The 24,397-nt window shown below is 39.5% G+C and overlaps 1 pseudogene; it reads right to left on the reverse strand.

Annotated features, from left to right (window-relative positions):
• Nucleotides 1-23,236: 23,236 nt before the first annotated feature.
• On the reverse strand, nt 23,237-24,042 carry LOC139749688 (uncharacterized; annotated as a pseudogene).
• Between the last annotated feature and the right edge of the window lie 355 nt (nt 24,043-24,397).

Genomic DNA, 24,397 nt, shown 5'->3' on the forward strand with positions numbered 1-24,397 from the left:
GGCAAATAGTATGAAAGAAAAGAAAAGATATATATATATATATATATATATATATATATATATATATATATATATATATATATATATATATATATATATATATATATATATATATATATATATATATATATATATATATATATATATATATGTATATATATATATATATATATATATATATATATATATATATATATATATATATATATATATATATATATATATATATATATATATATATATATATATATATATATATATATATATATATATATATATATATATATATCAACGCTTTTTAGAGATGATATATGATACGATCTTCCCTCTCGTCCTCCACAAATGCTTGACCGGCAAATCCTCTTCGTGATTGGACTGATGGAGTGGGCGAGTCAGAAAAATATCTCATCTATTTTCAGGGATGATCCCAGCAGTGAGAGCGAGTCAGAATTCTCTTGAGCTCTCTAGGTTTTACACGTGTCGTCGTTCTCGTGTATATAGTTGATATGAATTCGTTTTTGCATCTAATTATCTAAAAGGCCTATATTTTGTACTTGTAGTAAACATTTCTAGTATGATAAAGTGAGTGGAGTGGTTACATAGCTTCGGTAGATGGTGGCAAGAACAGGCCGAAAATCTTTTTTATATGAATAGTTTATCCTTTCTTACATTAGTGACTGTCTCTACTAGAGTGGGGGGTATTCATGGCCTGATTGTCCGTATTTAATCTTTTTCCAGTGGTGATTAGAAGCCAAGAAAATTCGTTTTATTGTTCTGTACTGCAGCATGAGTCGATATTCAGATTTCCTACTGCAAAATCGTGGATATTTAGATATCGTAATGCAGTGTGAGTGGATGTTCAGATTTCCTACTGCAACATGAGTGGATATTCAGATTTTGTACTGCAAAATCCGTGGATATTTAGACTTTGCACTGCAACATAAATGGATATTCAGATATCGTACTGCAACATCAGTGGATATTCACATTCCTTATCGCAGCATCAGAGGATATTCATATCTTTATATTCTTACTCTTCCTTTAAGTTATTTCTCTTTTGTGACTACAGATTTGAATTTGCCTGTATACATACATTTCTTGAACCCTCTTTGCTGTCATTAAACGTTTTAAACTTCTGTATGTTTTCCGCATCTAGTATATTTTCATTTAGTTTATTCCTTTCATTTACAATTAATACATCCTTTCTAACAAGTTTCTCCTGGATTATTTTTTGATTGCCTCTGTTTTAAACCTGCATCTTTTGAATAGCCTTATACTATCAATATTTTTATACAGTTTCAGGTCACCCCTCACTCTTCATTCTTCCACGTCAGGCAAAGTTAAGGCCTCTAGTTTTTCTTGTAAATGAGCTCTCAAATCTGGTACCATCTTTTTTGACCTTTGGACCTTCTTGGTCAGTTCTTTATGTCTCTAGGTGTAATGATCAAGCCAGATAAGCTTATTCTAGGTCCTGTCAAATGCAGGATGCCAACAGCTTGTTGAATTTTTCCTTAATGATTTGCTCTCAGACAATTCTTCTTATTGGTTGGTTGGCTGTTTGGTCGAGGTTTAGGCGTGCCATGGTCATTAAGACCGTCAATTACTCTCGTTGGTGAATTATGCCATATGCTAAATAATCCAGTTGAAGAGAAGTACTGTGTCTAACTAGAAATAACGTAACTGCCCAAAACTTTAAATCCATCGTAACGGTTCAAATCAGATTTATCTAGCATTAAATCACTAATCAAATCAAGACTGAAGAAGCCACTGACGTTATGGACCATCTGTTTTATTTTACCTGTTTTCGTATTTCCTTTATTTGGGTAAATTGATAAAGTTCTCGACGGCTCTTGAAAAACAGAAAATACTGCCACTCAATTTTAATTCCGTCTAAAACCAATCCTTTTAGGTAGGAACGCATCAGTAAATTGTAAAAATTGAGGATTACCTCCTTGGATTTAAATTCATTTGCCATGGGAAAAAAAAATCTCGTCTTTTTGTTATACTGCTTTTTTGCATTGCATATTTGACTTTAGGTCATCGGAATATACTAAAACTATGTCTTTCTCCAAAATTACGTCACGTCGCTCAACAAAATTCTTGCCATAGGTATTCTTCGACCGGCTTTTACTACCTAGGTGTAAAATTTAGTATTCATAGACACCAGAAATCATTTGCTACCTAAGCTTACGGTCCATAAGCGTCTGTAAAAGCTTAAACGTGATAACCTAGAGCTTGTGCTGTATCATTTTTCCCCAGCTTAAAGTCTTCTGTGAATCTCGAATAATGATAATGATAATCATAACAATGATAGTAATAATAATGAAAATAATGATTATAATAATAATAATACTGATAATAATAATAATAATAATAATAATAATAATAATAATAATAATAATAATAATAATAATAACAATAATGATAATAATAATAATAATAATAATAATAATGATGATAAAGTACTAATAGTGATAATGATAATAATAATGATAATAATAATAATAATAATAATAAAATAATAATAATAATAATAATAATAATAATAATAATAATAATAATAATAATAATAATAATAATGATAATAATGATAATAATAATGATAATAATAATAATAATGATATTAATGATAATAATGATAATAGTAATGATAATATTAATGATGATAATAAGAATGAGAGTAATAATGATGATAACAATAATAATAATAATAATATTAATGATAATAGTAATACAACCCTAATACTGTCTTTCCACTCTCTTTCTCTGGTCCGAACAAAAGGCATTACCCTCTACTCAGAACCTATGAATAATGCAACATTTCAACCTCAAACAATACGAGTACCATCTTGCTCCTCATCTTGTATTCCTTGACCTCCCGTCTCTGAAAATGACTCTTTGCATAACTCATGATCCCATATACAATCAAGACTCTCTCACTGATATGTACATGCCAAAAGCAGAGTTTAACCTGTGGCTCAGAAGTTTCCGACTCTATTAATGAAACGTATGTTTAAAAGATATCTCTAAGGAGTCAGCAAGCGTTGTTAGAAACTCACTAACCAATTGAAAAGATAATATATGATATAGAGTTCTAATGTGAGTATCGCTCTGACTTGCCAAAAACTTTACAATTTATGTGATTAATATCGCCAGACAGACCGAAGCACCAGTAGTGTATATAGCCAGGCATTAATCTTTTAATGAGAATATTTTGTAGTCTATCTTGTAGTGTTTTTTCTATGTTTGTGCTTCACTTCACTTACTTCATTGTGATGAAAATTGGGTGAATCTATTTGCTTCGAATAGACAAATCAATTTCTTCTTACCTACAATTTTGAAACATCTAATTCAGAATTTAATGTTCATCTGCCTTTTTTCGCACGTCTATTTGTTTCAGGCAGAGCAATTTACTTTCATCTTATTTGAAACTGTTTACAAACAGCGCTTACATATATATATATAGTCTCAGAGAGAGAGACACACACACACACACACACACACACACACACACACACACACATATATATATATATATATATATATATATATATATATATATATATATATATATATATATATATATATATATATATATATATATATATATATATATATATTATCCCTGGGGATAGGGGAAAAGAATACTTCCCACGTATTCCCTGCGTGTCGTAGAGGGCAACTAAAAGGGAAGGGAGCTGGGGGCTGGAAATCTATATATATACAGAGAAACCACGTTGGACGATGTTGAAACATCGAAAACACATGGAGAAAAGTATATCGTTGTGGAGGACCTTGCTGAAAAAGACACTCCTTGCCCTGTTTCTACGCGGAGCGCAACCTGGAAGCTTCAACAGCCCATGAAAGGGGTTCTAGGGTTATGTTTATATTGTGGCTGGGCCCTGATATTTATGATTCATGATTTCATTTTTTCCAGCTTGATCTGCTGCCTCTTGTATCCCATTTGGTTTACTTAGCTATTACTACGGCCGTGCATCTACGTTCATTAACTTTCTCCTCTCTTTTTTACGTGTCGTCTGTGCTCATTCATGTTGGTCGAGCACTCGGGGTTGATGAAGCAATCTTTGCTGCTGCGCGCCCCGTTTTGTTTACCAGCCTTGGTATACAGTCATTGGCATCTCCCTCTCTTAAATAATGCATGGGGTATGTGTACATTAGAGAGTGGGTCCTTATTCATTCTCTTTTGGACGATACTTTGAAGCTGAAAATATGTAGCAGGTTTCCCTACAATGGTGTATATGGTTACCATCTTTGGTGATTATCGTGTGGTGATTATATGCTGTCAGTTATATCACATGTTGATTTTCGTTAGGTAACTTACTGTATAGTAATTCCGAGCATTATAACGAAGCTTGTTTGAGAGGCACCTCGTTGCCTACATCTGCTGAATAATACATGATGGATACGGACGGCCAAGGAAATGCTTACTGAACGCGTTTGTTTAATAATTCCAACCTTTTCTTCTATTAATGAATACCAGATTCCGTAGTGAAGCAGGCATTAGGCTGAACACAGACTCACTTAAACAGCCTACACTTTTGTCTTGTCCCAGTCGTCCCGCCTTTTATTAATGTCATTGGACTCATATGTTTCTCCCCTTTCTTTCCCCCTTCTCCCCCTATATGAGACAGCAGATAATGGCGTGCTAAAGTAGTCAGTAAACGCTGGCATTAGCTATCTGATCTTTGAGTCAAGATCAGATAGCTATATATATATATATATATATATATATATATATATATATATATATATATATATATATATATATGTTTCATATTTCATCTTCGTGCCCCGCATTAGCAAGGCAGAGCCGAGAACAGACGAAAAACGGTCTCATCCGCTCACGAATATTCTCTATCTGTCATGTGTAATGCACCGATACCACAGCTCCCTGTCCACAATTGGGCCCACAGACCTTTTCATGGTTTACCCAAGACGTTTCTCATGCCCTGGCTTAGACCACTGACAGCACGCGACTCCAGTATACCAATGCCACATAGCTCTAATTCACTCTATTCCTTATTCGCTTTTCACTCTCCTGCATGATAACCCCAATCGCTCAAATTCTTTTTTTACTACATCTTTCCATCACCAATTTTTTCATCCCGTTCTCCTTGCTCACGCCACCTCTGACACATATATCCTCTTCGTCAACCTATCCTCACTCATTCTCTCTGTAAGTCCAAACTATATCAACACAACCTCTTCAACTCTTTCAACCACTTTTTATTACCACATCTCTCTCTCTTTTACCCTTTCATTGCTTACTCGATCAAACCACCTCACACCACATATTGTCCTCAAACACATCGTTTCCAATACAACCACCATTCTCCGCAAAGCCTTATCTTTACCCCATGCCTTGCATCCATATAATATTGTTGGTACCACTATACATTCAAACAGACCCATTTTGTCCTTCCAGATAACGATCTCTCTTTCCACAGATTGTTCCGTGCTCTCACACCTCTCGCCCCTCACTTATCTAGGACTTACTCCCGATTCCATGTTTCCATTCGCTGTCATGTCCTTCAGGTATTCCAAAAGCAAGTTCCTCCCAAAACACGGGTAAAGATACCATTAGGTCCATATGCCTTTCTTATACCTCGAAAGTGAAATACCGTTTGGGCTATAAGGAAACATAACGTAGGAATTATCAAGTTAAGCTCCTTAAGGTGAGTGAATGCTAGAGTTTATCCAAAGTGGTGATAAAGAACAAATGAGAGTGGAAAAGCGTGTCAGCACCGCATTAGTGCATATCATACCAAACAGTGAGAAAACACCAGAAGCTATGAGGGACTAAGCATCATACATAACTATAGAGGTCATAAATTTTGAAAGATAAAGCAATTACCTCCATATTGAATCCACCAAATAATTGTGAACAATCAAGAGTCATGAGAAGCTAAACATCTTACATGATCATGAGGGTACTGAATGTGCATCAGAGCATTGAGGTTTCATGAGAATAATCTCAGGGTTGTCTTATTAGCTTCTGTACCATAAGAGCATTGGCCAACTATATACTTACATTGCTGAGGTGTTACGAACCTGCTTTCATATCCACTCCATTTGTTAGGTTCAGGAGCTTGCACTTCGTAAATGGGTTAAGCAAACATAGCCGTGACAAGTCATTCAATGGCCAACTTGTTGAGTTCGGCACCTGCTTTTACATCTACTCCACTGTTAAGTTCAAGAGCTTGCACTTCGTAAATGGGTCAAGCAAGCATAGCAGTGACAAGTCAAGGAAACTCACCTACAGTGTGGAAGGGATGTTACCTTTGACTTTAATTCTCTTTGCTTTTCTATATTTGGTCGTGCAAATCGTTGACGGTGATTTGGATTTCTAACGTCAGTATAGCTTTCCAACCTATACTCTGACACCTGACAACTAGTCTGACGGATTTACACGACTCCGTTTCATATTGCAGTTTTCTCGTCCACCGTTGGCATTGACACAGACGTATGTAAAGAACTAACGGTTTTTGGACTTAATCTCCATGCAGATGACGTAATTTATGTCCTTTTTATTCTATCTCTGAGCTAGATTCTAAGTAACGCTGATTTAAGTTTGTATCAAAATAGTTTTTTTAATTTCAACTTTTGAAGCAAATTCTTATTTCTAGAGGAAATTAAATGGATGTAGATAGGATTTCCTTTAATGAGTATGCAACATACACAAAATTAAAAGATATATATATATATATATATATATATATATATATATATATATATATATATATATATATATATATATATATATATATATAACTTTGTTAAGTACTGGCACCTGATGAAGTGGATTGTCTCTGCAAAACATGTCACACTACATGTATAGAAAAATTATGTGTCAGATGAAATCATATAAACTCCTACTGAAGTGCGATAAAGAGTGTGAAAGGGAACCCACGGGCGCTACACTGACGATCGAACCGCGCGAAGTGCACCGTCCGATAATGGCCACTAAAGACGCTGTTGGTCTCATGATATCTCGTTACGGCCCTGGCTTCCGATGGAGTTCGATATACAGCCTCATCCCTAATGTAACCCTGAAGACCGAAGGCTCTTAAAGTCGTTTTCAGTGTCCAACCCTTTTACCTCTGGTCCACTCCTCTAGACTAGTCCTAAATGCTTCCCCCAAGCTAGCGCCTCTAGCGCCTCTAGCCTCGTCCTACATGCTTCCTTTACCCAGCCCCTCTAGCCTCGTCCTTCATGCCTCCCGTAGCCAATTCCTCTAGCTCCGTCCTTCATGCTTCCCTTAGCCAGCCCCTCTAGCCTCGTCCTTCATGCCTCCCTTAGCCAGCCCCTCTAGCCTCGTCCTTCATGCCTCCCGTAGCTAGCCTCTCTAGCTCCATCCTTCATGCTTCCCTTAGCCAGCCCCTCTAGCCTCGTCCTTCATGCTTCCCTTAGCCAGCCACTCTAGCCTCGTCCGCTATGGTCCTCGGCTCGGTCCCCTTAGCCACGTCCCTAAAACACGAAGGCTGCGTCGTCAACCCTAACAAACTCACGCTGGGGTAAGTCTTCAGGGCGATGCCCGAAGAAGCAGCTAGAAAATGTCAGAGGCAGTGTGAGAGGCGTCACCAACTGCCAGATTCAGTACTTGGGATAGGCGTCGGGAGCGTTATCAGACCAGCTCCCTGTAACCTCTCTCTCTCTCTCTCTCTCTCTCTCTCTCTCTCTCTCTCTCTCTCTCTCTCTCTCTCTCTCTCTCTCTCTCTCTCTCTCTCTCTCTCTCTCTCTCTCTCTCTCTCTCTCTCTCTCTCTCCACACCCCCGGCCAGCTCGTCCCATTTGCATACAGAAGTGAGGCTGTCGGAAGATGCTCTCAAATGGGCTTAAAGAAAGAGGGAGAAGAGAGGAAAAAAAAAGGAATAAAAAGGAAGTCTATCTAAGATTACGGCAGTTTTTCAAAACAATGGAAGGGAGGTTAAATTTCCCCTTAGGCAAACAAGCAGCCGAGCCGTCTTCATAGGAAATTGCCTCTCTCAGGGCACGAAAGATAGACGACGATAAACTATCCTCTCAAGGTTTATTAATGAATGGGAACCCGCACCTTTAATGAAAGGGATGTCTGGCAAGAGGGAGGGAGAAACAAAAACACAGTCGAATAAAAAGAAATTCAAATCTAACAAAATTTTTTCCCATCTAGCTGGGATGAATATTGCTGAAGTTGACGATCCATAATTGGTTTTCTATCAATTATATACCTATCGATCTATCTATTTATGTATCTATCTATCAATCGATCTATCTATTTATCTATCTATATATCTGTCTATCTATCTATCTATCTTTCTATCTGTATATCTATCTATCACTCTGTATCTCTGGTTTGTTTCACCACTAACCTATTATCACATGGTTCATCCAGGAGGTCACGCACCAAGGCATCCATCTCTAGAATCGCCTCACAAACGGACTGTCATTAGGGAAAGATGTGATGTCAACTGGAGTAAAATGAGTCTTTCTCTTTATCATTCCCCCTTTCACACGAAGGAGAAATGGAAAATGTGTAAGTGTTTGTTTGTGTGTGTGTGTGTGTGTGTGTGTGATTAATCACTATGATGCAGCATATGTCTTAATATTACTTATGCATACATCATATTTGACGCCAGGTACCTATTCAGCGACCAATCCCGCTTCGGCGGATCGCCAGCTCAGTTCCCCGTAAGACGGCTGCCCTGTCCAAGATTCGAACTTGGGTCCTTCAGTTTGGTTGGTCGAAAGGCTAACGACTGCAGTACAATCTCTTATTACCCTGATTCCAATCCCTCAGAGCCTTCGCTATAGCCATCCTTTCTAAAACTAATCCTGTCAAATGATTATTGGCATTACTGTCATCTATTTTCCCTTTTCCTAAGACAGAGAAAAACATTTTTCTCATATTTACCAATACATATACAAATTAGTGTATGCAAATACCTTTTTACATTTCATCTATTCTCCTTATCACCATTTCTAGCGCTATCATCAAATGATTCATCACCATCATTATCATAAACCACTCGCGTGGTTATCATCGAACCCACTGTGCGCCGAAGTAATTACTACCATCATCATCATCATCATCGCCACCATCACCATCACTATCATCATCATCATCAGGACACCTAATACCATCATTGCCATCACCATTCTCACCATCAACATCATCGTCTACACCATCAGTGCAATCATTTACCGTCAACAACTCACCAGCTTCACCATCACTATGAACGCTATCACCATCACCCTTACAATTTCTGTTCCTCCTCTCATAGGATAGTGTCTCAGACTATCAGCGTAGGGGACGAAGCTGGTGAGGGTATATAGAACCTAAGCTCTTCCTCTTAGATCCCCTATTTACCATCGTCCTTATCCATAAACTGCTTCCCAGCTACGCTCGTTGAGGTACCTTTTGTAAGTCCATACGATAATAGAATCACCTTGCAAAAACACGTCAGTCCCGGATCTTTCTTAAGAGCCTTTGGGAAATCCTCCTTGCAAGGAGAGTCAAATTCTCTCTCAGAACTCTTGGTATTCTTCCCAACGATGAACAGAATTATCCAAAGACTTTCATATATTTTCTTAAACTCCTATTCGAGTATTGGATTCTCTCCCTGAGTGACCGGAATTTTATTAAGGATGCTGGAATTCCTAAAGGGTTATAGACATTATCATAAGCCCGATGTCATTCTAATGCTATTACGTTGTCTTCTTTCACCTCCCTGGAATTTCTTATTTTTTTGACCCCCTAGAATACTTGATGGAATTCTGAAAATTCTTGAAAAAAAAAAAGGCAATTTGTCCACGTATCATGGATTTAGATTTTCTTGAAAAATATTTTTTTTTTCCTTATTACTGATAGACTTTAAAAGAATACTGAATGTCCTGTAGCTCTGTACTACATCGTAGAGGCTTTTGAGATCCATTTGTATAAGTCTTTTTACTGCATGCCTGGTGATTGTTGGACTTAGAGCTATTGATAACACAAAAATTTAAAAATCAATCTTACAAAATGTCATGTTTGATCGAATAATTGTTTTCCTTCAAAATCTCAGCTGAATAAGATTTTGGAGTTGAAGTTTTGCTTTGTTACTTTTGAGTCCTGCAAAGAGGCTTTGAAATGTTGATTAGAATAATGCATAATTATTCAGTTCAAAGAAAGAAAAATATTTGCAATCCCTCATTCAATACAAACTTTCAGTTCAGTGTTCCATAACTAGTGTGGTCTCGAAATACTTCCTTCAAGCTATACATACCACGATAAGACCACAGTGCTGTTGTAACTTCACCAAATATCTACTGAATAGAGGCGAGGGTAAATATATATAACATCTTTTATCTTCTATTATTTATATAACAAATTATTGATACAGATTAGTCTGAACAGGCTACGTATCGAAAGTGTAGCCAATAGAATCAGCGTGAGTGGGAGTGCATGCGGAAAATGTTAGCTATAGCCATACATTTTGCGGAGAGGAGTCAAGATGTTACAGAGTAAACAAGATACCTAAAACCTATCAAGGTTCCGGTAAAGACAACATTGGAGAAATATGGCACGTTCTGGTTGGTTAAGATTAAGACGATGCCCAAGTCAAGACGTAAGATAATTGAAACATGCAGTAGGTTTACAGCGTTGGTCGACAAAAATTGGATAAGAAACCTAACATAGGAGATCAAACCTGCACATGAGAAGCAAGATGGCACTCAAAAAGAAAAAGAAAAAAAAAAAGGAAAAGAGTGGTATTAAATGAGGAAGGATCCGACTAAATCGAAAGTAAAGCAGTTGATATTATCTATCTAGATTTTCCAAAAGCTTTCGACAAAGTTCTGCATCAAGGGCTACTAGCAGAAATTCAAACCCATGGGATTGATGAAGGTGTATTTCAGAGGAGAAGAAATTGATTGACTGGCCGCAAACAAAGAGTTGTGACTAATTGTCAAGCCTGAAAATTATTAGACGTAACAAGTGGAGTGCTACAAGGATCAGTCTTTGGACCGGTTCTCTTTCTCATATATATTTGTGATGTTTATAATAAACTCTATTGCAAGATATTAGACTTCTTTGATGATGAAAAGCTAGGAAATAAACATACAAATTACCTTGAATTTTGCAGCTTCAAACTGAAATAGACGAACTGCTAGTCTAATTTGATGTTAGTAAGTGAAAAGTTTTACGTACCGGTGTTAAAAACAAAAAAAGCGAGCTACAGTATGGCTTCGGTTTAATTACTAAAGGTAAATGAGAAAAAAGCCCTTGGCGTAATAATCTCTGATGTACTATAATCAAGGAAGCATTGCACAGAAGCAGTGAAAACGACGAACAAAATTCTTAGATTCATAGGTAGGGCATTCGAATTCAAGTCCAAGGGAAATCATCCTTGCTCTCTACAGTTCATTAGTTCGTCCATACCTTGGATATTATGTTCAGTTGTGGTCATACTACCTAAAACAAAGACAGACAAAATGGAGCGAGTACAGAGTAAATCTACCAAGGCGATTCTCGGATTGAGAAGCAATTCTTGCGAAAGCAGATTAAGCGTCAAGCAAATGTCAAGGGATGATCTGATACATGTATTCAAAATGATCAAAGGTTTTGATAATCTTTACCAAGTTGCTTAAGACTTGAATTGTCTGATTTTACTCGTAGTAGTGGATACAAACTCTTGGGCAAACGTTTTACCTCGAATAAGTATAAGTAGTCTCTCATCAACAGGATGATTGTTAACTTGTGGAACAATTAGCTAATTAAAGTAGTTGAAAGCAGCATTGCAGATACGTTTGAGAATAGATTTGATAACTACATTGCATCAAGTTTACACCCTTTGTTACATGCACTTCCCTAGTCACAGCGACAATTTGTAGGTTATGCTCTTTGAATTATCTGTACACCTGACTTTTACCACAGAAATTTGAGTTTCTGATATGGTCCGCTAACACAAACAGCCTCGAATGGACCCGGTGGTCTGTTGCTCTTTGAATTCCTCATTATTAGTCAAAGAAAACAAACTAATTCCTTAGACTGGAAATAAGCCTTATAACAAAAGACTCAAAGACCTACAGTTATTTTTTCTGAAGAATCGCAGACCACGAAGACCTTATACAAGTTTTCAAAAACGAAATGATTTTGACAGTGCAGCATACAAATATTTCTTAACTTTAGATAAAAGTGGTATGATATATGAAAAGGAAAAAAAAATTCCTTCAGACATATCAATTGCAAAGAATATAAGTACCTTTCGGTTAAACCTAGACAACTGCTTCTATAATCTATGTAACATGTATCATTTCATTTACATTCATTTGTCTTTGTTTTTTAGAATCCATCCTCAGAGCAGCAGTTGCTCAATTAGTAGGATCTTTTTTTTCTTATTCCAAGCTTTCCCGTATAATTTTACGAAAGTGTGTTTCCCCATAACAGAATATTGCTTTTCTCATCATTTGTCAACTACCAACAACGGAGCCGGAGGCAGAGGTATATAAAGAGGCTGCGTCCTGCGGTACTAGTTCTGTTTCTGCTACAATTTTAGGTCTGATTAGCATCTCATCCGGTAATGGACCATCGAGTCTCCTGTCATCTCTCCTTTTCGTATACTTACATGTATACCCTCTACAGTCTCCACAGTCTTTCCAGTGTCTGTCTCCGCCGCGCTGAATCAATCCCGAGTGTCAGGCGAAACCTTCCCATCGCCAGTGCTCCCACTGCAGATCTTTATCAGCATCGGTCTTCTCTGCGGGAAAGATCTCAACAACAGGCATCTTAGCGCTAAGATAGCACTGTAGAAAGCCTCTCGGGGCCAACACTCGAGGCGCCCCTATACACATGCACGGGTTATCTAGCAGGATACTCGCGAGTTTCATTTTCCACATCTTCATAAATCCTTATAGATCCTCAGAGCATAATTTACATGTCTTGAAGAAATCTCTCTGACCATCCTTCCCATCCTGTACATTTCCTTTTAGCTTCAACAAGTATCCAGGATCTCCGTCAAGCTCAAAGAATCCCATTGGTACTCAGTAGATCACCCCCCGGATACTTTCCCCATTCTCTTAAAGCTTCTCTTGATTTTCCCAAGGAATCTCTCATCCCTCCAAGAGCTCAGGGGAATCTCAAACAAGAGCCTAGATCCACCCAAGTTATAAGAAGCGGGTCGAAGTCTCTTTCGGAAGATGCCCGTCTACTATTTTCTCTACAGCAGCAGCAGCTCTCTCTCTCTCTCTCTCTCTCTCTCTCTCTCTCTCTCTCTCTCTCTCTCTCTCTCTCTCTCTCTCTCTCTCTCTCTCTCTCTCTCTCTCTCTCTCTCTCTCTCTCTCTCTCTCTCTCTCTCTCTCTCTCTCTCTCTCTCTCTCTCTCTCTCTCTCTCTCTCTCTCTCTCTCACCAGTGCCTACGGTCATTTATTATTCCTTGGTTCATTAGCTATTCTCCCTTACAGCAAAAGAGATCCCGCAGCAGCTGCAGAAGGTTTTACTCGCTCTCTGATTCCGTAAACATCTCAACACGCCATACATATCTTATCCATGTTTGACAATTTTCACAAGGTTCTACCAGTCGTTCTACTTGATACTTTCCTCACCCAGGGCTAGGAGGGTGTTTGTTTATATGCTAAAAAAGTACACGAATTACATATCTGTCTTTTACTTGAACAGAATGCGAGTCAGAGAATGTATGTACAATGTATATATACGTTTCATTTATAATTCCTCCACGGCCTGTTTCTTAAAGGGTCGTGGTGTTTCCCCCCAGGACCAGTGTTTCCAGAGGCTCCTACAGCTCCAGGGCTGCTGTGCTACACTCAGTCGCAGGGGTAGGTTTGACTCCCTGGAAGTAAGATATTCTGTGACAAGACGGTACTCTGGTTAGTCAAGTGATGATGATGCAGCCTCGTCAAAGGTTATCTAAACCCATTGATATCCAAGACCTTGAAAATCGTAACATTTGCTGATGAATACAATACAAAAATGAAAGAAGGTGGTTGGGTTAGATTATCATCAGTTCGTCATTGGAAATGAACACACTTCTTACTTGATTATCTGAGCATCTTCCCTGATCCTATGAGCCCCATTACTGAAAGTCAGAGATAAGGAAAGTCCAAGTTCCCCCGTAGATAGAAATAAGGTGGATAGGACGATGGTTGGAAGGGTTAAACATGCTCCTCTCTTTGGGATGGGCTGCACAAAGGAACGTCTCTAGGAAGATGAAAATGTTTGGGTTTTAGATAGAGAAGAAACAGGCAAGCATGGATCGAAGATAAGTCAAAAAGCGTGATCACTAAGAATATGAAGAGGTATGTCATCCAGACAATACGTCTTGTTAACTCGTATCTGGGGAATCAATTGGAAAACTTTGGTTGAGGAGAATGTATGAGAGGGAATAGGCTCAGTGACAGGAGGCATGGATGGGTGCGACTAGATCCACATAAAACAGAGGAAGATAAGGTGCTGATAAGAGCGGGTCTACTAGGTGAACCATTACGTATAGACTGACCAGGGGAAAAAATAAGGAGATAAGGCTGGGGTGCGGAGTATAAAGAAGATAATTTCAGTGAAGGAACAGGACGATTAATCAGTCTGTAATGAGGCTTAATCAGTGTTTTTCAGTTTGATGAAGAAGTGTTTAACTCTGCTCCTGGTGCTACCTTGCAAAGATGGGAAACGGCAAAATGGGGAGAGAAAGAATATTTCCCACATATATCCTACATATAGTAGTACCCGACGGGAAAGAGGTAGCGGTAGCGCTCCCGCCTGTTGCACAGGGGTCCCGGGTTCGATCCTGGCTGTTGGAGGTTTGTATGTTCCATGAAGGTACGCGTTCATATGCACTTTGTTCGTATATATATATATATATATATATATATATATATATATATATATATATATATATATGTGTGTGTGTGTGTGTGTGTGTATAATGAAATATATCAACCTATCTTCCCTAGAACGGCGGCAGACTCGCTGTTGACGTCTGAAGCGACGCGGAATTTTTGTCGATATCAATATGCAAAGATAAGTCTACACACACACATACACCAAGGCCATGTAAACTGATTTCCATAAAAATTTCACATCGCTTCGGACATCAGCAGTGTCACATCCGCCACTGTCGAAAATTTAAGAGTTGACTTTTACGACGAAGTGGAACATGACTCAAGTTTTTGAATACAAGAGAACATACAGTGTACTACATGTCCGCAGAGAAGGTGCCTTGAATAGGAGCGGTGCATGTGAGGAAACTGAAATGATTGGTGCGAGTTCATGGGTAATGGACACTAATGGTTGTTAAAGACTAGTGTATATGGAAAGGTCTGTTTCTCCTTTTCTTTAGGAATGTGAGTTGTAGAATATTAGTTGACTACGTCTGGTGTGATAAGTTTAAGGTAGCTGTAATGGTTACATATGAACCATGTATTTATAGAGTGGATAAGTGTAAGGTAACTTTAATGGCTACATATGAACCATATATTGATTGAAAGCATATGTTTAAGGAAGCTGTAATGGTCACATATGAACTATGTACTGATAGAGAAGATAATTTAAGGTAATTGTAATGGTTACATATGAACCATGTATTGATAGAGAAGATAACTCTGAGGCAACTGTAACGATAGCATGCTCTTTTAGAACGGGGTAAAAATAATGCAGGAGAGGTTTATATGAAGAGTAAGAGTGTTCTAGACAAGTTTAAGGACAGATATACGTAGTAGTGCATAGGAAAGACAAATAACAGAAGACACGATGGTCTATGATAAGGTTATCTACTGGAGGAAAAGAATAGGCTCTTAATCTATGTATAGATCTATTCCCATCCCAACATTCTCCCCAGCATAACAGACGGCGGGGAAAAGGCTAGCAAGGAGTACTAAGCAGTATGGAGAGAGTATACTGACATGGAAATTTTATAGGTAAGGACAAATGGAAAGCGTGTCCTCTTTTACTATAAATAATTGGATTGTCTGTGGCGAAGATTCAACTCTGAAGAGAGAAAAAAAGATAGATGATGTGGCAGATTCTCTGAGACCACAGAAAATCACTTGAGTATTCGCAAAAGGCGATTAAAACTACGGGAAATCCAATTAGGTATACGAGTGAGGAAGGCTTAGAAAAAAAGAGATAAAAAAAGTTCCAATGCATTTCATAATTGAAAAATGGTATATATCAATTGACTTGTGAAGGAAATGGTGAAGTATGGGTAAAACTACTGTTGAACGGCTATGGAAAATGTACACGAAAGCATGTCAAAATGATTATATATCTGATGATCAGAAGAAGGCAATAGTTGCTCCACTATGAAAGGTATAAAGGAGAAAGTATAACTGTAATTATGAAGAGTAATAGAAGACATGCTCTTCACAGAGATAGCAAATGCGTAGCAGGAATGTAAATGATCATGTTAAACACAGTTAATGAACACTAAGATATCAAACAAATGAAATAGAGCAATAAGCCTTTCAAACTGTGGAGATAATGGAAAGAGAATATCATATATGAAAGCACACAATCGTTTAGCCAGTTGAGAATGGTATCAATGTAATGTAGGCACATCTCTATATTGCGTTCCCCCTTCCTCTTGAGGATAGAATTTTTTGAGACTGAAAATTGAATTGAATTCCTCGTACGTGAAGAACAAGTAGAGTTTATAGAGGGGAATTCGTGCGTAGGCCAGATACTAGAATTCAGGCAGGTGATGGAGAGGGTATTGCTGAAAAGGAAAGAATATATGAAGCATTTGGTAAATTTATCATTTGAAAGTCCTTGAGTAGACTGTGGCTGCATATGGTGTACATGGAAATCTTCTAAATGCAGTTACCTACCTTTATAATTCATGAAGTGTATGAGTGAGAGTAAGTGAAGATATGATAGAGTGGCTTGAAATACGATAACATTTTATAGTGCGCTCAGATTTTGTGATGTCATCAAAGATATTAGATATATTTTTGTGATTAGATAATAAAAGAAGTGAGAGAGATGGGGTGATAGCAGTATTCTGGTAGATTACAGCGACAAAATTGGAGGTTTCTTGCCATTAGTGTATAGAGATGATAATGTGCTGTTGGATGGATCAGTGATGACGTTAGGCAGAGCGGTAGGTAGCAGTGATGGGGCATATAGGCGGAGGATACCGGAGGAAAATACGAGCATTAGTGAGATTTTGTCAAGAAAGTTACGGAAAGGAACACTTGTTCCCTATGTGACGTATACAACATCGTTCCATTTCACTCTATTCCGTGGACGCCTTTCACCCTACTGTATGTTCAGGTCCCGATCGCTCAAAATCTTTTTCACTCAATCCTTCCACCTCCAATTTGATCTCCCACTTCTCGTTCCCTACACCTCTGACACATATATCCTCTTGGTCAATCTTTCCTCATTCATTCTATCCATATGACCAAACTATTTCAATACACCCTCTTCTGCTTTCTCAACCAAACTCTTCTTATTACCACACATTTCTCTTACCCTTTCATTACTTACTCGATCAAACCAACTCACAGCACATGTTGTCCTCAAACATTTCATTTCCAACACTTCCACCCTCCTCAGCACAATCCTATCTATTGCCCATGACTCGCAACCATATAACATTGTTAGAACCACTATTCCTTCAAACATACCCATTTTTGCTCTTCGAGATAATGTTTTCGCCTTCCACACATTCTTCAACGCTCCCAGAACATTCGACCCCTCCCACATCTTGTGACTCACTTCTACTTCCATTGTTCCATTCGCTGCTAAATCCACTCTTAGATATCGAAAACACTTGACTTCCTCCAGTTTTTTTCCATTCAAACTTACCTCCCCAATTGACTTGTTCCTCTTATTCACATTTACTCTCAGCTTTCTTCTTTCACACACTTTACCAAACTCAGTCACTAACTTCTGCAGTTTCTCACCCGAATCAGCCACCAGCGCTGTATCGTCAGTGATCAACAACTGACTCACTTCCCTAGCCCTCTCATCTACAATAGACTGCATACTTGCCCCTCTCCAAAACTCTTGCATTCATCTCCGTAACAAAGCAATCCATAAACATATCAAGCAACCATATAGACATCACGTACCCCTGCCGGAAACCGACATTCAATGGGAACCAATCACTTTCCTCTCGTCCTACTCATACATATGTCTAACATCCTTGGTAAAAACTTTTCACTGCTTCTAACAACTTACCTCCTACACCATATACTCTTAATGCCTTCCACAAAGCATCTCTATCAACTCTATCATATGTCTCCTCTAGATCCATAAATGCTACATACAAATCCATCTGTTTTTCTAAATATTTCTAACATACACTGCTCAAAGGAAACACCTGATCTGCACATCCTCTATCACTTATGAAACCATACTGCTCTTCCCTAATCTGATGTTCTGTACATGCCTTTACCCTCTCAATCAATATCCTCCCATATAATATCCCAGGAATACTCAACAAACTTATACCTCTGTAATTTGAACACTCACCTTCATCCCCTTTGCCTTTGTACAATGGCACTATGGGTGCATTCCGCCAATCCTCAGGCACTCTGCCATGAACCATACATACATTGAATATCCTTACCAACCAGTCAAGAACACAGTCATCCCCTTTTTGATAGATTCCACTGCAGTACAGTCCAGACCCCCTGCCTTGACAGCTTTCATCTTCCGCAAAGCTTTTGCTAGATAGATATGAGAGAGAGAGAGAGAGAGAGAGAGAGAGAGAGAGAGAGAGAGAGAGAGAGAGAGAGAGAGAGAGAGAGAGAGAGAGAGAGAGAGAGAGAGAGAGAGAGAGAGAGAGAGAGAAGCTCATAACTAAATTTGCCTTTTTCTACCATTGGACCGTCTAGCGTAGTTACTTATGCTCGACTGATCGTTATAAAGGGTGTGGGTGGGAGAAACATCGACGACTCGATCGATGGGGCTTTGTGTCCTTCTACGGCGTAAGCGAAGGGCTCAACCAGGGTAAGGTTGGATGATTGGGTCAGTGAGTTACGATGGCATTCTATATACGTTGGGTTGTGTTAGATGTGGTGATGATAATGTGGGGAGAATGCTGCAAATTTCTAGGCCTTCTTTAGGCTCCAGCATTCACCAGGATCTGAAAACACAAGTAATATATTATCAGAATGTTAAACAAAGTACTGGTAAACTCTGCATTATGAACATGAACTTTAGAAAGGCCAACATTACAAGCGAACACAGTGTCTCCCTTCACACTATTACTCCATGTACTCTACAGAAGGGAAACCAGCAGCTCATTTTTACTACACTCTCGACAAAGCCGGATTCACCTTAAAGTTTATCTCCATTCTACGCCTACCTTCGCCATCTTTACTGCACCGTTATCCTCACTGCATCCTGACGGGTCAAGATAGAGGTAATCTTCAGGACTTCCTCGTATGGACTACTTTCTTGACTCTACTTAGCTTTGACCAGTCCTTAATATCAGGTCAGAAGACGTCTTCTCTACACCTACAATTTCACAACCCCCTTGTGTTCATTATACGCTCCTCTTCATCAAACCCTCATCTTCGCCTCATCTTTGAAATTACTAGTCTTTAATCTGACTATAATGAGTCGGACCTCCAATGAGATGTTCAGTGTGTCAGTGACGCCAGAGTAACCCACGTCTCGGCGTTGGTGTACTTCACCTTAGGAACTGTGATAAGTATAGATCACTCGTGGCAAGTGCCCCATCAAGTAATCATGACATGATTTGAGGACATTCATAACTTTGGAAGTATCTGGAAGAATATCATAGTAATTCTCCAACTAAAATCTTGTTTACCTTTGCTCGGGCAGTCTTCTCAACTGAAACTAACGTCTTTTTGTCTCTCTGGCTTCGAGTAAGGGAAGAGTTGGCTTCTCTGCTTCAGATGACTCTGAGATCACTGCCGTTACGGTAGCATGAACTTCAAGTGCTCCTTTCTCATCTTTGCTCCGTACATCACGGTCTTGTGCTCTGTTCATAGTTATTTCTTCCATGAATCTGTGTCTAGATTCGCTTTAACGTACTACAACACCTATACAGGAAGGCATTTCGTGTTATTGATTACCAAATTCAAGCTGGAAAGTTACTCTCGTCATTTACATATTCTGCCTTTGAACGCTGGTCGTTCGTGGCTCTAGTTAAAGTGACCAGATGCTTCAGTGTTTTGAAGCATATTCTTCCTCTTTTCTCAGTTTTCATAAGCGAATGTGCATACAAAGTATCACATGCATTTCTGTTATTTCTTTTTTGTGCTCTCATACGTGTTATTTGCGTCTTTGGTGACTGGACTTCTCATCATACAATAGCACGTCTCTCCAACCAAGGGAAATTTATTTAGTGAATATTACTCTCCCAGATTGGTGTGATGCCAATCCACCGCGAAAGCTAAATCTGGTATCCACTTTACTCACTATTTCAGTGGCTCAGATGGTACTAGAAAAATCAGCTGTTGTTTGCAGACACAGTAAACTTCAGTAAGCTTATCTGAATATCCACCGATATCCAAATAGATTCCGAAAGATTACAATAATAATCTGAAAATCTTGTATATATACATATATTTCAACAACCTGATCGAGATTTAAAAGATCATTGGTACTATATTTACGCATAATAGTTTTAAGCACTAAGCATTTTTTGATGAGATGTTTCACTCACGAGCTAGTTCAGCCTGTACTATCCATGGTCTTTTACATGTTAATGGCTTACCCGGTGAGAATGCCTTTCTGGCAGTTTTTCAAATTCGCTGGTTATCGTGGTGAGAGTGGGTGTTGTACGTACTACTATACGTTTCAGCGGCGGACAAAAGCTGTTTTTCGCAAATATCTCGTAAACGATTTATTGTACCATTATGATATTTCAGCACACTGTCTTTAACACCCGGGCCAAATGTATGGCTGACATACCACATTGCTATATGTGTTATGTAAGTAGTTTACTCGAGTAGTCATATTGACGCTTTCGAAGGAAATTGTGCCCCCCCAACACCCTCCCAATTCCCCCCTTCTCGCCCTCGTTATCCCTCCTCTTCTCCCCCTAACTCCTCATCACCCAACCTTGTGTCCCTCCCTATTTTCCCATAACTTTAGTATATAATTATGACAGAATGTTATGTATGTGTGTATGTATAGGCATGATTATTAACTAGCAGTATGGTACAATTTCATAGACGCAAGACGTATTTCACGTTGATAATTACTGTACAACAGTATATCTACATACATGTAGTATGTAGAAGGTCGATTTTACATTCCTTATGATCAACCAAGTGAACACGATGTACTGCCATTACCTGTGGTCTGGACCTTCTAGGAAATGTTATTGCTGTTATTAGTACATACTGTGTACTTACCCATCATAAACTGCTAACCTGGTCCAGTTAATATACTGTCAGTTTGTTGACTGGTCTCTTTCATATTCATATCATCACGAAATTGTAATCTGCATATATTTTCGCCCCTATATCTTTTTTTTTTTTTTATACTTTGTCGCTGTCTCCCGCGTTTGCGAGGTAGCGCAAGGAAACAGACGAAAGAAATGGCCCAACCCCCCCCCCATACACATGTACATACACACGTCCACACACGCAAATATACATACCTACACAGCTTTCCATGGTTTACCCCAGACGCTTCACATGCCTTGATTCACTCCACTGACAGCACGTCAACCCCTGTATACCACATCGCTCCAATTCACTCTATTCCTTGCCCTCCTTACACCCTCCTGCATGTTCAGGCCCCGATCACACAAAATCTTTTTCACTCCATCTTTCCACCTCCAATTTGGTCTCCCTCTTCTCCTCGTTCCCTCCACCTCCGACACATATATCCTCTTGGTCAATCTTTCCTCACTCATTCTCTCCATGTGCCCAAACCATTTCAAAACACCCTCTTCTGCTCTCTCAACCACGCTCTTTTTATTTCCACACATCTCTCTTACCCTTACGTTACTTACTCGATCAAACCACCTCACACCACACATTGTCCTCAAACATCTCATTTCCAGCACATCCATCCTCCTGCGCACAACTCTATCCATAGCCCACGCCTCGCAACCATACAACATTGTTGGAACCACTATTCCTTCAAACATACCCATTTTTGCTTTCCGAGATAATGTTCTCGACTTCCACACATTTTTCAAGGCTCCCAAAATTTTCGCCCCCTCCCCCACCCTATGATCCACTTCCGCTTCCATGGTTCCATCCGCTGACAGATCCACTCCCAGATATCTAAAACACTTCACTTCCTCCAGTTTTTCTCCATTCAAACTCACCTCCCAATTGACTTGACCCTCAACCCTACTGTACCTAATAACCTTGCTCTTATTCACATTTACTCTTAACTTTCTTCTTCCACACACTTTACCAAACTCAGTCACCAGCTTCTGCAGTTTCTCACATGAATCAGCCACCAGCGCTGTATCATCAGCGAACAACAACTGACTCACTTCCCAAGCTCTCTCATCCCCAACAGACTTCATACTTGCCCCTCTTTCCAGGACTCTTGCATTTACCTCCCTAACAACCCCATCCATAAACAAATTAAACAACCATGGAGACATCACACACCCCTGCCGCAAACCTACATTCACTGAGAACCAATCACTTTCCTCTCTTCCTACACGTACACATGCCTTACATCCTCGATAAAAACTTTTCACTGCTTCTAACAACTTGCCTCCCACACCATATATTCTTAATACCTTCCACAGAGCATCTCTATCAACTCTATCATATGCCTTCTCCAGATCCATAAATGCTACATACAAATCCATTTGCTTTTCTAAGTATTTCTCACATACATTCTTCAAAGCAAACACCTGATCCACACATCCTCTACCACTTCTGAAACCACACTGCTCTTCCCCAATCTGATGCTCTGTACATGCCTTCACCCTCTCAATCAATACCCTCCCATATAATTTACCAGGAATACTCAACAAACTTATACCTCTGTAATTTGAGCACTCACTCTTATCCCCTTTGCCTTTGTACAATGGCACTATGCACGCATTCCGCCAATCCTCAGGCACCTCACCATGAGTCATACATACATTAAATAACCTCACCAACCAGTCAACAATACAGTCACCCCCTTTTTTAATAAATTCCACTGCAATACCATCCAAACCTGCTGCCTTGCCGGCTATATCTATATCTATATATATATATATATATATATATATATATATATATATATATATATATATATATATACAATACTGTAGGAATAGAATGATGACAACATGAGAAAACCAAATCTATTCGTAATCACTATCAAAGAAAACGTCATCGTCTTCATCATCACTGGTGATGTTAATAATAACGGGTTCGACTCCCTCGCGTATGTTGTCAGTCCTCCAGTATTCTTCTTCAAATTTACGGGAGTGCTTAAAAGCTCCCGCCCGCACGTCCTTGTGTACCAATTGCCTGGCTTCTTCCAATCGTGCCTGTAGGTCCGTCCGGGTAAACCGCTGGAGTGTGGAGTGCACATGACGCTTCATGAATCCCCATACTTGCTCGATGGCGTTGAGCTCGGGGTGGCCAGGTGGCAACTGTATGACCTCGTGGCCCCACATACGGATGGTGTTGTCGATCTTATACTGGGGCTGTGGACGGTTCTGCTGGCAGAGGACCAGCAGCTCAGGGCGAGTGGCAGCAGGTGGGATGGAAATCTTGCGCTGCTCCACCCACCTGATGAGGTCCGCCTTCCTGTTGGCTGTCATAGGGCATCGACTCTCCTCCGTCAGCTGGCTGTGGTATGGTGCATTGTCTAGCACAAGTACCGATGGCTCTGGCAGTGACGGAAGGAGCTGCGTTGTTAGCCATCGCAGGAACAGTTCGGCATTCATTTCTCCATGATAATCACCCTGGTTGGTCTTGACTGGGTAGCACAGGTATGAGCCGTCAACAAAGACTTCGTCCGTGCCACCTGCGACCACTACAAATCGCTCACCTTCACCAGGTGGTACCTGTCGACTGTACGTGGTGTTACTTGGAACCTGTGTGGTATCTACCCACTCCCTACTGTGGCCCATCCTGGTAGTAAACCACGTCTCATCCACATATACCACCTTCCTTCCCTCCTCTCGGTGGCGCTGTAGAGCCCGGAGAGCGTCAATCCGACGACACACAAAGCCCAGCGATTCCCTCTTTACATACATCTTTCGCTGTGACAGAGTATTGACATCCCATGGTGTGCAGGATCCGCCAAACTGTTGTGTCAGAGGTATCCTACGGGAGGATACCATGTGTTTTCAGGTCGGCTGATATGGCTCAGTGTTAGATATTTTTCCGAAACCTTCTTGTGGATGTCGCGCCGTACTGCACCGACAGTAAAGTTATCACAAACAGCCGATGTAGGTGGTGGTGGTGCCGGTGTGGAAGTGGAGGCTGTGGTGGTGGTGTTGACTATGTCCCTC

Source organism: Panulirus ornatus, chromosome 8 (genome assembly GCF_036320965.1).
Source record: "Panulirus ornatus isolate Po-2019 chromosome 8, ASM3632096v1, whole genome shotgun sequence".
Lineage (NCBI taxonomy): Eukaryota > Metazoa > Arthropoda > Malacostraca > Decapoda > Palinuridae > Panulirus > Panulirus ornatus.